Source organism: Chenopodium album, chromosome 12 (genome assembly GCF_948465745.1).
Source record: "Chenopodium album chromosome 12, dcCheAlbu1.1, whole genome shotgun sequence".
NCBI lineage: Eukaryota > Viridiplantae > Streptophyta > Magnoliopsida > Caryophyllales > Amaranthaceae > Chenopodium > Chenopodium album.
The window spans coordinates 9127154-9141655 of NC_137845.1; positions in this window are offsets into that span (position 1 = coordinate 9127154).

Here is a 14502-nt window from a genome sequence, read left to right on the forward strand (position 1 = left end):
TTAATTTGTAATCACAAAACACAACAAATAAAAAATCAAATTTCGAGGTCAGTCTCATTGAAAATGTGGGAGGAATGTTAAGGGAAACCAAACCTTTACCACTAGATCACGATTGCTTGACAGTATTATAAACATAAATTTTAAATCTGCAAAATATAGATTCAAAACAAATACAACAAAGTTTTATTTTAATTATTATTTGATAATTTTTTTAGTACAATCTCTGATTTGCTTCTCTAATTCAATAATTTTACTTTTAACCCTTATATATCCGACGTGTCACATGTATAAATTTTACGTGCCTACAAATACGAGGAGGAATAATAAGAAAACTAAACCTTTACCGCTAGATCACGTCTGCTGGATAGTACAAAGTACATAACAAGGAATTAGGAATATGATCTAATTTTAACTAAAATAAAATAATGTGAAGTAATGTAAGTTCTCGCAACATAGGGAAGAGAACAGTGGATGATTATATTTGTTAAAATAAAGTACTAAGTTACAAATTCATGACTTAAAGACATAAGTCACTTAAATCATGCTTTGGAAAAATATTAGTACAACTTAAATACATAGCCCTAAAAGTCTAAAACTATGTTAACAATTTCTATAATTAACTATGCACTTGCAATAAAAAAGATAAAAAGGTTAAAATAAATAGGCTACAAAGGGCAATTAACAGTAATATAAAAATACCCTAAATAAAATAGGTTCTGAAATTCTGACATTACTATGCTAAGTTGCATATAATTGAGGGTGAGGCCTCTAAATTGTTTAATTACCTTCGCAGGACCACTAATTAGTAAAATGATGGTGGTAATTATAATTCAAATCCTATAGTTCAGTGCTAACCCAACTTTCATTGGTTCCTTGCTTTTTTTTTTAATCATCTACTTTTTCTTTTTCATATTTTAAAGGAGATTAGCATCAACCTAAGCTCAGGTGGATAATATTCATAATTAGCTATGTTTGCTAACTTTACTTTCTTGACGTTGTTACTTTTTTTTTTTTTTTTTTGGTAAAGATATAGAGTGAGAAAAAAAATATATCGAGTATGGTAAATTCAGAAATACTTGCGTGGACCTGATCCACAATAATATTATTGTGGACTCGAGGTTTATACACACGCAAGTACGCAACTAACATTATATTGAATATAGTGACCCTTATTTTTAACATAGTAACCTTATTTTTAACATAGTAACCTTTAATAAAAGTTGTATAACGTGTCATACTATTGTGAACTTGAAGTACGACGTTATGACTCTAATTTTAATATAGTGACCTTTATTATTTATATTGACCTTATAAAAATATTTCATTAAAAAAATTAACCTTTTATAGCCTATATATTACCAAAATGACTTTTATTTTCAACATAGTGACCTTCATTTTATTATAGTGACTTTTTTTTTATTAATAAAACAACCATAGTTTCTCTAATGTTAGTGGTCCACGATAAATTAGTGTGAACCAGGTCCATTAAAGAATTTGTATGGTAAATTTATATGAGGATTTATACTGCTACCTCGTAGTGTTTTTAATACTTTCAAAATATCAGGACCTCATTCTAGTATTTCTAATACTTCCAGATTTAATACATGAGAAAAAAGATATTGAGATAAATTTATATGAGAATTTATACTACTATGTAGTAGTATTTTAAATAGAGGTAAAGTATTTAAACTTGTGATTTATCATACATGGGACCTCATTTTTAATCACTAGGCCTTCATATAATTAATGTATCAGTAATATTATATATGTTATCTTTTGTTTCCTATTTTACTAATGTTTACTGTGATGGGATTATTTAGCTAGCTAGCTTGGATAACGCATGAAGAACTATACTTCATGTTGTTATATCTAATTTATATCATATGCTTATGACATAAGCGAATCCTATAAGAGATATGGGTAACACATTTCCTACCATTTTTTTAAATAAAATTTTACATTTAAAATAATAAACAAAAGAATTACTCGCACTTGTGGCACAATTAAAATGAAAATTAACAACAACTTGGAACATAGTTAAATTAAACGTTAACGAATAACTAGTTAAATTTGTGAAACCCCGTACCGATAGTCTGGTACCCTCTCTGCCTCTCATAAGTTAATTTATGACATAAATAAGTTAAACATTAATAATTACTTTAGTAATTATCTCACTCAAACAACATTCTCTTCTCTATTAGTTGGAATTTGGAAAATAGACATTGCAGATTTGCAGTCAATAATTGTATGATAATTGTAATAATCCTGTGCAAACATGCAATACAGTAATTGTTACTCCAGTAGTCAATACATTGCACAGTTAATCTTTTTAAAAAAATCAAAATTAATTGATGTGTAGTATGTTGTTCCCCACAAATACAATGCTAATTACTCATTTTCCTACCTGCTACCAAACAATAATCACACTAGTTATACCTTCATTATTGGGTAATTGCACAGCCTCACAATTTTGTAAAATAAATAAACATTAAAATAAACAAAAAAAAGAAAAGAACAAAACAAAAAAAACTGATTGTTTAAAATGCACAAGAAAAGCATATTAATGGCTTTCATGAGTTGAAAAAAAAAAAAAAAAAAAAAGTGGTTGTATTTCCTTAATAGAGCGACCGTTCTATAATACTGTAAGCCAATCCAAACCATGAATCATTGATTTGTTATAGTTGTGGCCTGTGGGAACATCGTTTAGTAACTTTGAGGTCCCAATTTTGACGCCCATGATAATATGTTACACCTTACACGTATGGGAAGTATATCCTTCTCCCCCAATCCTCCCTTATTTGTATTTATGAATTCAAATAATGAATCAAATTTAATTTTTACCTGAGATAATTGTACTAAACACCAATAACATAGCTATTCAATAGACATAATAGATGATTATCTAAATGATAGATGAATTTATCCACACAATATACTACAGAGTATGTAAATTAAATTAAAAAGTACAATGGTATGTATATATTTGCCGATCTAAGATATACTTAGATTTTTTAACCCCAAAATAGTTACAAGATATACTTCAAAAGCGACTAAAGGAGAATGTGTTATATTCATCTAATTTTTACTCATCTGAACTTACCTGAATTTATCTAAACTTAATAGATCTTATTAAAACTTATTTTAGTTGTAATTTGTACTTAGATAACCCTTATATATCAGAACTTATTTTTTCGAGAACTGAACTGAACTGAATTTATTTGAACTTATTACACTTGAAATAAGTGAAAATAAGGTGTACGGAACATACCATAATCAACTAAATTAGCCAAAACCCAGATTCATATAAAACTTTATACAATTTACTTCATACATACTCCCTTTGTCCCTTTATTTCTGCCCCATTGCCATTTTTCGAGTCAAACTTTAAAATATTTGACCATAATTTATCGTTAATCTATAAAAGATAATATAGTCATGAGTGGTCTTGTTAGATTCATCTCATTGCATATTTTATTAATATTATGTTTTTATAATTTTTACGTATATGGAAATAAAGATATAGACGTTTTAAAATGCGTCTTGGAGACCGCGCATAGTCAAATGAGGTAAAAAAAATAGGAAAAGAGGGAGTACTATTTTCACTACTTTCTTTGCTTGATTTTATTTTTATTTTTTTTTATATAGATTATTATTTTATTTGTTTGTTAGATATTTGGATACTTGGATATATATATATATAATATATATATATATAAAAGTAAAAGATCTGGGGAGGGGTGACTAAAAAGAAAGTGAGTCAGCAGCTTAGCCGAGAGGTCACGTAGTGTAGTAACAATTGGAGTACAATTCGATCATTTGTGTCCCACCATCACAATTATTCACAAATCTCCTCACGCCAACATATAACTACACTACTACCTTTTTATGCTCACATAAGTTACATTATTTTCTTCCTCCCAGTCTTACAAGTGATAAGAGACCCAAAGTTTTCAAATTTTATTATCAAAGAAAATATATACAGAAAAAATAGTCATATAAATTTTACTACTGTAGAAGATTCATCTCAATACATACATTTTAAAATACGTAGTATTAAATTTAAAAATTACGGAGTATAAAAATTTTATTTGAAAATGTTCGATGGCTATAAAAATAATAAAAATTGTGACAACTAATTTTAAACAGAATAAGTCGATTTATAAATTATAATAATTCTCCATTGATCTCCAAACTGGAGGTCAAATGCATCAACTTTGACCACACTGGCATAGCCTATAACCATATCATTACACAATGTGTATTACTTATATTTTCGAAATGTATATTTTCAAAATATTCACAATTTACTCTCTTTATTTCAAGATAAATTTTTCACTTTGACTCTTACACTATTCAGTATTCACATATAGTAATGTGAGTATTTGTTAGAATAGCCTCAATGTTTAGTTATTATTATTATTATTATTATTATTATTATTATTATTATTATTATTATTATTATTATTATTATCATATTAATTTCTTACATCTAAAGATAATTAAAAATATTATTGATCAAAAATCCACATTGTTTTTTATGTTGGTCAGACTGATGCAAATAGTTTGAAATAAAGGGAATAAGATATTAAACAAAATTCGATTGAGGATATCATATTTGTCAAAAACATGCTTGAAAAACGTACTCCTAATACCTTGTTATACTCTATAGTTAAGAATAAGATTACGAGGTGAACCCAAATACGAGTAATAAAATTAAGTTTGTATCCTTTTAGAATTGTATACAAGAAACTAATTTCTTTTTTGTTTTGGGGTAAATAAAAGAAGACTTTGGCCAAACCTCAACCTTTACGAGTTTATTTGGTCTAGTTTTTACGGACCAAGGACTTGGAAGTAAAGTAAAGGTTTAAGGATCCTAACTCCCAAACACCCTCACTTGATAAGAATTGAATTTTAGACCTTTAGAATATGAGATAAAAATTACCAAATGAGCTAACACTTTATTGAGATTAGAAATTAATCTCCTATTCTCTTAAAATTAGTACGAAAAATAATATTTAGTATGAGTAGAATATTTATTGTACACACATAAGGAGCGGGGGAGAGTGATGCACATTTATACATTCCGTGCAACAAATAACACACAAACTTGTTTTACGCTTCTTCGGTGAAGAATTTATTTTTGGTTGATCTCACATTTATGATCTTCTGACTTGTGACTATCACTACCGTTTTGCACCTTATTAAAAGGTCTTCCAACTTTTCCCCAAAACCTCAACGTCTAGTCCTTTGTCCTCTTTTTCATTTCCCTTTTTTCAATTTTTTTTTTTTTTTACACATTTAGGATCTGTTTATATTTACTGAATTGAGCTAAACTGAACTGATTGCGGCTGAACTGAACTGAACTAAGCTGAAATGAATATTTTATGAGAGAGGGAAATTAGGAGCTGAACTGAACAACTCTGATTGGAGCTGAACTGAACTGAACTGAATTAAATTGAAATTAAATAAATATGAACAAACCCTTAATTTTTTTTTTAAAATTTTTATACTCGTACATTAATAAATCCATGCAACTAATTCTATAGCATGCAACTAATTTCATAGTTGGTCCAATTTATTTAGTCAAAAAGTACTTATGTTTTTATGGAAACAAAAGTTAAGTATATAGAGAAGTGTGTATTTCCAATTTTGGGTTCATATACTATAGGGGTAATTTAGTAATTTCGTTTTATGTTCCCTACATTGTGATAGGTCTATTTATTTGTTGGGTAGTTTCACCTTTTAATTTTGACGAGCTTAGCTTTTTAGGCTTTTGGGTTGATACTCTCTATAAGAATAGGATGTTGTAATATGTACCCTAATGCTTTGGGAAGCATAAAATAATTTGGCTTTAAGACAAGAGTATTTTGTATTTCTTGCCATGAAAATGGTTATCTAGTTGTTGACCTGTGTTCTTGTGAGGGGGGACATGGAGCAATTTGTACGTGTGGTGGGATTATTTTCCGTTGATTTGAAATACTTGTAACACACGTATTTCTTACAAAACTTATGAATATGTTAATGCGTAAGGAGAGTTAATTAAAATAAATTTATGGACTTATGGAATATCTGTGTGTAAAGAAGATAAACAATAAAGTATCACCAAAAGTGATATTAATGGAAAAGAGAAACACAAAAAGAATAGTAAAATTAGTAAAAGACATGGTAATACATGTATAAAATAATAGTAATCTTGTGTCTAGATAGAGAGTATTTAGGAATAGAGGAAGTAGTTGTATGAATGGGTGATTGGGTATTTAGGATACAAATGATACATATATTGGTTACACGTCGTTACTCGCTCATACAATTAACAAATTGGAGGTATTTAGGAATACAAATTATACATATATTAGCAAGTGACGACGTATGACCCTTAATCTAACCAGAATAATAAGCGCATATTGTACACATGATTTAATTTATTCTTATTCTTATAACTTTATTCTAGTGATTTGTGAACTTTTTTTTTTTTTTTTGCTTCAAATATTCATTGAATATTTTTTAGACACTAATAAAAGCGAAAAAAAAGCCAAAGAATAAAAATGGGCGAACACTCGGCCCAGCGGGCGAACATGCCGGGCTCCGGCTCCGCGCACCTGCTGACACCTTTCGAATGAAAAAAAGGGGAGGAAATATTAGACTATAGAGGAATAATTAAGATTAAGCATAAAAATTAATCAAAATAAATTACAAGATTAACCTTTGATTACATAATCCGAGATTACATTAATCTTTCAATTTTTTTGCAATATTCAATATTATATATAAATAAATTTTCTCAAAACTTCTTAATTATGAAGCTAACATGCCAATTATAACTTATGAGACGTTAAATCATAAGAATTTATCTTTCCTTTTTCATTTTTTTTTGTTTGATCTCACAATTTATTTTGTTATTATTTGACGATAATCTTAGGTGCATGGATGTGGAGGAGAGAATTATTTGTCGTTAATATTGGGTATTAACAACAACGAAAAAAATTTCAAAAATCAAAAATAAAATACTCCGTAATAATTAAGCACTTACTCGGACAAGAAAAAAAGGGGTTAAATGTCACTAAGGTGCTAACTTTTATACCAATATGGTCAATTAACCTTGTTTTTACTCCATCTAAAATACAAGTAACAACTGATCAAAAGTTAGACATGTGGATCATGCAAGGGTTAAATTATTGCATGCGAGTATGTGACAAAGTAGAGTGCATGGAATATAATGAATGCGATAGCCCATATGAATAATATGAATCCATGTCAAACTTCAGCCCAAAACAATGCAATGAGATACTTCACTAAATTTTAGATCATGCGAATGCACAGTACTTTAAAATGCTAGATTATTCACACATTCACAATTTACAAATCACAAATTAACTAAAACGAAATATTTTATGACACAGTAAAACAAGACATTTTCGTTATTGTTTTACCAATTTCGAGCTTGATATAGATTTATAAATGGCCAAAATGACCCCTTAAAATCTTAACCGAACAATTATTAGTACACAAAATAATAACGACATATAAATTAATCGAGACATTTTTTGACACGCATACAAGACATTTGAGTTTATTTTTTTTGCTAATGTCAAGGTCAATTTGGATTCTTAAGGACAAAGATATCCCCGGACAAGATATCCTTAAACCTTAACTAAACAATTTTCAACACGCAAATCGATAAATTAGATGTTTAACGGGATATGATAGTCTGTTCCTAAATTAGTTAACTAAATTTGCTAGTTATTAATAGACCAGACAAACGGGTTGTTTGAGCCGGGTCGATTTCTGGTAAGCAAATATTCATGTCGGGTCTGGTCAATTCAGGTTTCAAGTAAAGTTCGGGTTGGGTCAGGTTCAAGTTGGATCAGTTTGGGTTGGGTCAATTCGAGTAGGTTGATTCAAGTTGGGTCAATTTTCAAGACTAATTGTATAATACCCCGTATTTTTACGTATTTTATTTAAAATAAGTATTTTGTGAAGTATTTAAATAAATTGAAACGTTTTATTTATAGTATTTAAATTATTTATTTTAATAAGTTTAGAAATATTTTATAAAAGGAAAGTTTATTTAATTAATTATTTTATTTAAGTTGGGGTTTAATTTAAGAAAGTTTTATTTTAGTAAAGTTTTATTAGGAAAGGGATTAGAAAAGATTAAAAAGGAAAAGTTTAGGAAGAAGAGTTTCTAGAGAAAGGGGTATAAATATTCAACACTTGGGGCAAATCAAACTTTGCCCAGAGTGGAGAGAACCCAAGGTAAACTTTCTCTCTCTTCTCCTTTATTTTTCTTTTATTTTTCTTTCTTTTTCCCCTTCCCCTTTTTTGGCCTCACCACCACCGCACCACCGATGGGCCGCCGGCCACCGCCAGCAGCGCCACCAGCAGCCGGCTGTGGTGCCGTGGCTGTTGCCCGGTTTTCCGAAAAAAAATAATAATCTTTTGTTTTAAAAATTGATTTAATCCTAGATCTAATTATTAAATATGAGTTTTGTGATTAATATTGTGATGTTTGATTACAAGTAGTATGTAATTTAATTTTCAGATTTTAATTCTAATTAAAAAACCCCAATTTTGAAATCTTGGATTCATAAATTATTAATTATCGAAGGATTATGATATAGGATGGTTTAAACCTTTGATTTAAGTGTTTTAAAGCCTAATTACAGCAAGTTTTCATTAAAATATAATGCTGGAATTTTTGGTAGTGCATTAAAAATCAAGTTTCTTTAAGGAATTTTAATTACCCATTAATTGAGATTAAAGTATGATGTTTTAAATAGAATTTCAGCTTATTTTAATTAAATTATGAGGAGTTTAATAATGGTATATATTGCTGGAAATTTGTGTAGAGAGGATTTTAATACTCTTCTATGATTTTAAATTGTAGGAGACTTCGAAGTAAGTGATTTCTATTAGTCGTTGCGATATTAAGATCGTATTCAAGGTACATTCGCGTACTTAGCATAATTTTTATGATGTAGTAGCATGCTAAATGTGTTTAATTGATTACAAGTAGTATCATGCTAGATTTGGAATGGAAATTATGATTTGGTTGTTATTGGTGATTGAATTATGAAGCATGATTTATTTGTGATGGATTAATGGTTGGAAAATAATAGTTTGGAATGTTGAATATGAACCACACTTTTATTTATGGCATGATAGAAAGTATGTTTAATTAAACTAAATGTTTAATTTGGATCGGAATATATAAAGGGAATTTTATTATGGTTCATATAATTTTTTATTGATGCTTTAAACATGAGAAATGAGCTATGTAATTGTCTATGTACATGAGGAATAAATGGTATGTTGGAGCCTTAGTCCACTTAAGGTGTTTTAACATTGAAGGATAGGATTTTTGACGCATTAAGCGTTTAAGGTGTCTTTGGCACCGAGATAGATTTAAAAAGGGTTCAACATTAAATATTATGTGGTCGCTAATTATTCAAGAATTAAATTAAAGTGTTTAATTGTTTGAATAATCATAATGTTTGATGTTATTATGATTTGTGAGTCATCACCAAGTTTAATAAATTGTAAAGAATGTAAAGTGAAAGAGATTACGCACCAAAACTCTTAGAACGTATATACCTTGAGTATGAACATATGGGGGGAGTTATGCGACTTTATATTTGACCATAACTTCTACTGGAGTATAGGACGTTGTACATTCCTTTTTTTTATTATGCGCAGGAATTCCGCCACTTACGAGTGGTTCTTTTATACTTGCACGGTTAGCTCCCGTGTTAGTACCCCTTTGTTGGGACAGGTTAGGGGGAAACCCGTTCGACGCGTAATCAAAACTAAATAAATTATTTTGTTATTTAGTTGAGAAGTTTCGTTGTATGTGGTGTGCTTGAAAAACAGGTGCAACAAGGTAGGTTGTGTGTTGATAGGTGAATGCATGTTTGTAACACCCTAGAAATTCCTTTATTTTAAAATACCTGTTTTGCCCTGTATAAAACTTTAAATAGGAATAACTAAGACATTACCGCAGCCGTGAAAACGGCTAAGGCAACTATCAAAGACACACAGCAGAAGACTAATTTCAAAACCTTTCAAAACAAGACAACTTGAAAAAGTCAATCGACAAAAATAAAGTCAAACCAAAGTCAAACGAAGTAAAATAAAATCAACCTACAACTTGGAACCATTATAGGCCCTTATTAAAACCAAAACTGAACTCAAAACTCTTTTCGTTAGTCACGCATAATAATCAAGTCATAAACAAATGAAGCAATAAATACATCATATACTTATAGAAACTAGCATGATACGCTCTTCACTCATGCCCATTAATGAATATGCTTCATCACCTGAAAAGTTTATCTCTACCTATTTCCACTACTCTCCATTAAAAATGGGTCATCATAGGGCCAAGATAAAGACAAGGCCAACAAATACACAAAACACACAATCAGCAAAGTTGGGTACATAAGCGTAAATAACACACCAGCATGCAATTCCCTATCAACACACGACTTACCTTGTTGCACCTGTTTTTCAAGCATTCAACATTCAATAAAAGTTCTCTCTAGACACTAAATAATTTATTTAGCGTTGATTACGCATCGAACGGGTTTCCCACTAACCTCCCCCTGATAAATTGAGGTTACTGACACGGGAGCTAACCGTGCCAGCATCAAAAACCACACATAGGTGGCGAAATTCCAGCGCATAATAATAATAAAAGGAATATACAGCGTCCTGTACTCCATTAGAAGTCATGATCAAATATAAAGTCACATAACTCCCCCCATATGTTCATACTCAAGGTATATACGTTCCAAGAGTTTTGGTGCGCAATCTCTTTCACTTTACGTTATTTACCGATTATTAAACTTGGTGATGACTCTCAAACCATAATCATTCAATCAACAATAATTATTCAAACAATCAAATACACCAATTTAATTCTTGAATAATTAGTGACCACATAATATTTAATGTTGAACCCTTTTTAATTCTAACTCGATGCCAATGACACCTTAAACGCATAAAGTGCCACAACTCCTATCCCTCGGTGTTAAAAACACCTTAAGTGCACTAAGGCACCAACATCCAATTTATTCCTCGTGTACATAGACACTTATATAGCTCCTTTCCTCATGCTTATAGCATCAATAAAAATTATATGAACCATAAATAAATTCCTTTTCAATATTCCAAACCAAATTAAACATTTAGTTTAACTAAACATGCTCTCTATCATGCCATAAATAAATATGTGGTTCATAAATAATATTCCAAGCTATTATTTTCCATCCAATAATCCATCACAAATAAATCATGCTTCATAGTCCAATCACCATTAACATCCAAATCATAATTTCCAATCCAAACCTAGCATGATACTACTTGTAATTAATCAAACACATTTAGCATGCTACTACATCAACATAATTATGCTAAGTACGCGAACGTACCTCAAATAAGCCCTTAAAGTAGCCGATTACACTACAACAATTCCCGAATCAAGTCTCCTACATAAAGGGACAATAATACTATATTAATTCTCCTTGTATACACAATTTCCAGCAACTTAAATTTACTTTAGACTACTTAAAATAATCTGAACACTATTTTAAAACCCCTAATTAAACTCCTTTTTAATGGGTAATCACACCCTTTTATAAAAATCACAATTATACTACTTTAAATAAAATTCCAGCATTTTAAATTAATCAAAAACCCTTTAAAACTTCATCAAAATACATCTTTATACTTAAATTATCCATAGAAACATTAAATTATCTCTTACCCTTTAAACTCAAGGATAAAATTTAAAGCATAAAAAAAAACTTCGTTAAAAATCAAAAACTGCCCGAAAATCAAATTCCAGCATTCTTAAAACGCTGTTTCCACATGAAAAACATTACTTTTTTATCACAATCGGATGAATTCAGAACCTGATCGGGATTAATATTAACGAACGGAAATTTAAAAATAAAAACACGAATTTACGTGTTCAAAATAATCTGGAATTAAGTTAAACTAATCAGTAGTTATAATCACCAAAATTTCAAATATCATTACTATAAAAGCCCTAAATCAATTGTTCGTAAAAACCCTAAAATCGTGATTTTCAATAATTAAAAACCCTAGGTTATAAAATTTACAAAATCTGAAGATTATGACATTTATAAAATCTGAAATTATAAAGTTTAATCATCAAAATACAATTTAATACTAATTAAATTAATTTCAAACAATAAAATCGAAACCCATAAATCAATAATTATAATTACACAAATTAATAAAACAAAGGAGAAAGAAAATAAGACTAACCTTTTTGTGTGGGAAATTTTTTGGGGATTCATGGGGTATATAGAGTAGAGAGTGTAGGGTTAAATTTGGGCTTATAAAAATGTGGGCTTAAGTTATGGGTTTTGGAATGGGTTATTCCAATAAGAGTATGTAGGAATAATTTACATTGCCCAATAATTAATAAACGTTTGGCCCAAAATATATTTTACTTTTATAAAATCTTATATTTAAAATACTTTAACCCTTTAAAATATTTAATTAAAATACTTGAGCTCTTAACAATACATTTTATTAATACTTAAATACTTTATAAAAATACAAAAAAATACGAGGTATTACAATGTTAGTGTGTTTAATTACGCTTATGTACTCAGTTTTGCTGATTGTGTGTTTGTTGGCCTTGTCTTTACCTTGGCCCTATGATGACCCATTTTTAATGGAGAGTAGTGGAAACAAGTAGAGAGAAGCTTTTTCAAGTGATGAACATATTCATGATAGGCATGAGTGAAGAGCGAATCATGCTAGTTTCCATAAGTAATCGATGTGTTATTGCTTTTATTTATTTTATGATATTTCTATTGCGAGACTAACGTAAAGGTTTTAAATTGATTTGGTTTGTTAAAGGCCTACAATGGTTCCAAGTTGTAGGTTTGACTTTGTTTTACTTTGGTTTGACTTTACTTTCGTCAGTTGACTTTTAAGTTGAGTCATTTTAAATTATTTTAAAGGAGAGTCTTCCGCTGTGTGTCTTTGATAGTTGCCTTAGCCGTTTTCACCGTGGCGGTAATATCTTAGATGTTCCTATTTAAAGTTTTAAATAGGGCAAAACAGGTATTTTAAAAGAAAAAATTTCTAGGGTGTTACAAATTGACTGGTCAATTTCGGGTCGGGTTAGTTCAAGTCAGGTCAATTCAGGATGGGACAATTTTCAAGACCAATTGTCTGGTCAATTTCAAGTCGGGTCAAGTTTAGGTCGGATTAGTTTGTCGGATCAAGTCACCAAAAATAAATTCATTAAAAAAAAATTGTGGGAAACTTCCATCTTATTTTAATAATAAAGTTTATAATAATTTCGAAAAAAAAACTAAAAAATGAGGTAATTCACCGTTTCACCCTATTTACTTTGGCTATTGGGTCACTTCGAGTCGGGTCATAAAAAACAGATGAAGTATAAGTTTTTAGAGAGTATAAGATTACCTCAAATGAGTACCATGAAGATTGATCTATAGACTTGAGGGATATGAGGTAGAAGCAATGCCACTACTCCATCACATCAACCTCGGTATAGGTTTTTATTGGTGAAAATAAAATACCAAGTATATTATACGGAGTAGTTATGTATTTAATAATTTTGACTGTAATTACAAGACTCGTAAATATTAAGAAAAATTTGTTAATTACAGCCATTTAGGCTTTGTTTGGTTCATTGTTAGTAAAGAAAAAGAAGAGAAAGGAAAGGAGGGGAAAAGAAAGGAAGAGAAAGGAAAACAAAGAGATTTTATTTCCAATGTTTGGTTAATGAAATGTAATGAAGGGAAGAGAAAGGAAATATGCTTTTATATTCTCTTTTTAGTCGAATTCCTCCAATTTCGGGAGGAACGGAAAACTTAAAATTTGTAAAGAGACTTTCCTTTCACTTCCCTTCCTTTTCTTTTAAATTTTCATGTCATTCATCAAACCAAACATGGGAACATATTAAAACATTTTCCTTTTTTTTCTTTTACAGCCAAATCCCTTCAACAAAAAAGGGCTTTAAAGTTTATGTTATGCAAATTGCAACCATTATAAAAAAAATCACAAATTGCAGCCCAGAAGTATGTTATGACTTACTACTATTATTTGCCACCCAATCCAATTTTCCTCGATTTGCATGTCAAAACATGTTTCGTTAAAGTTTTAGGGGGTTATTTTAGCCCTTAAAGATCCAAATTGAGCTCTGAATTGACAAAAAATTAATGCAAGTTTATCTTTTTACGTACCAAAAATTGCATTTATTTATGAGCAACAACTTTTTTACCGCAAAAATGAGATACTTACGTTATTTTTTCTACGGAGTATAATTTCAAGCTTAATTTGGATGGTTATGTGCTAAATTAACCCCTAAAATCTTCCTCGAACATTTTTCAACATGCAAATCGAGGAAAAAACTAAATCGAGTGATAATCTATCTATACTACATATTAAAAGGCGTTCCTAAAAACGTCAATCAGTCAATGTGCCATGCAGTCCCTT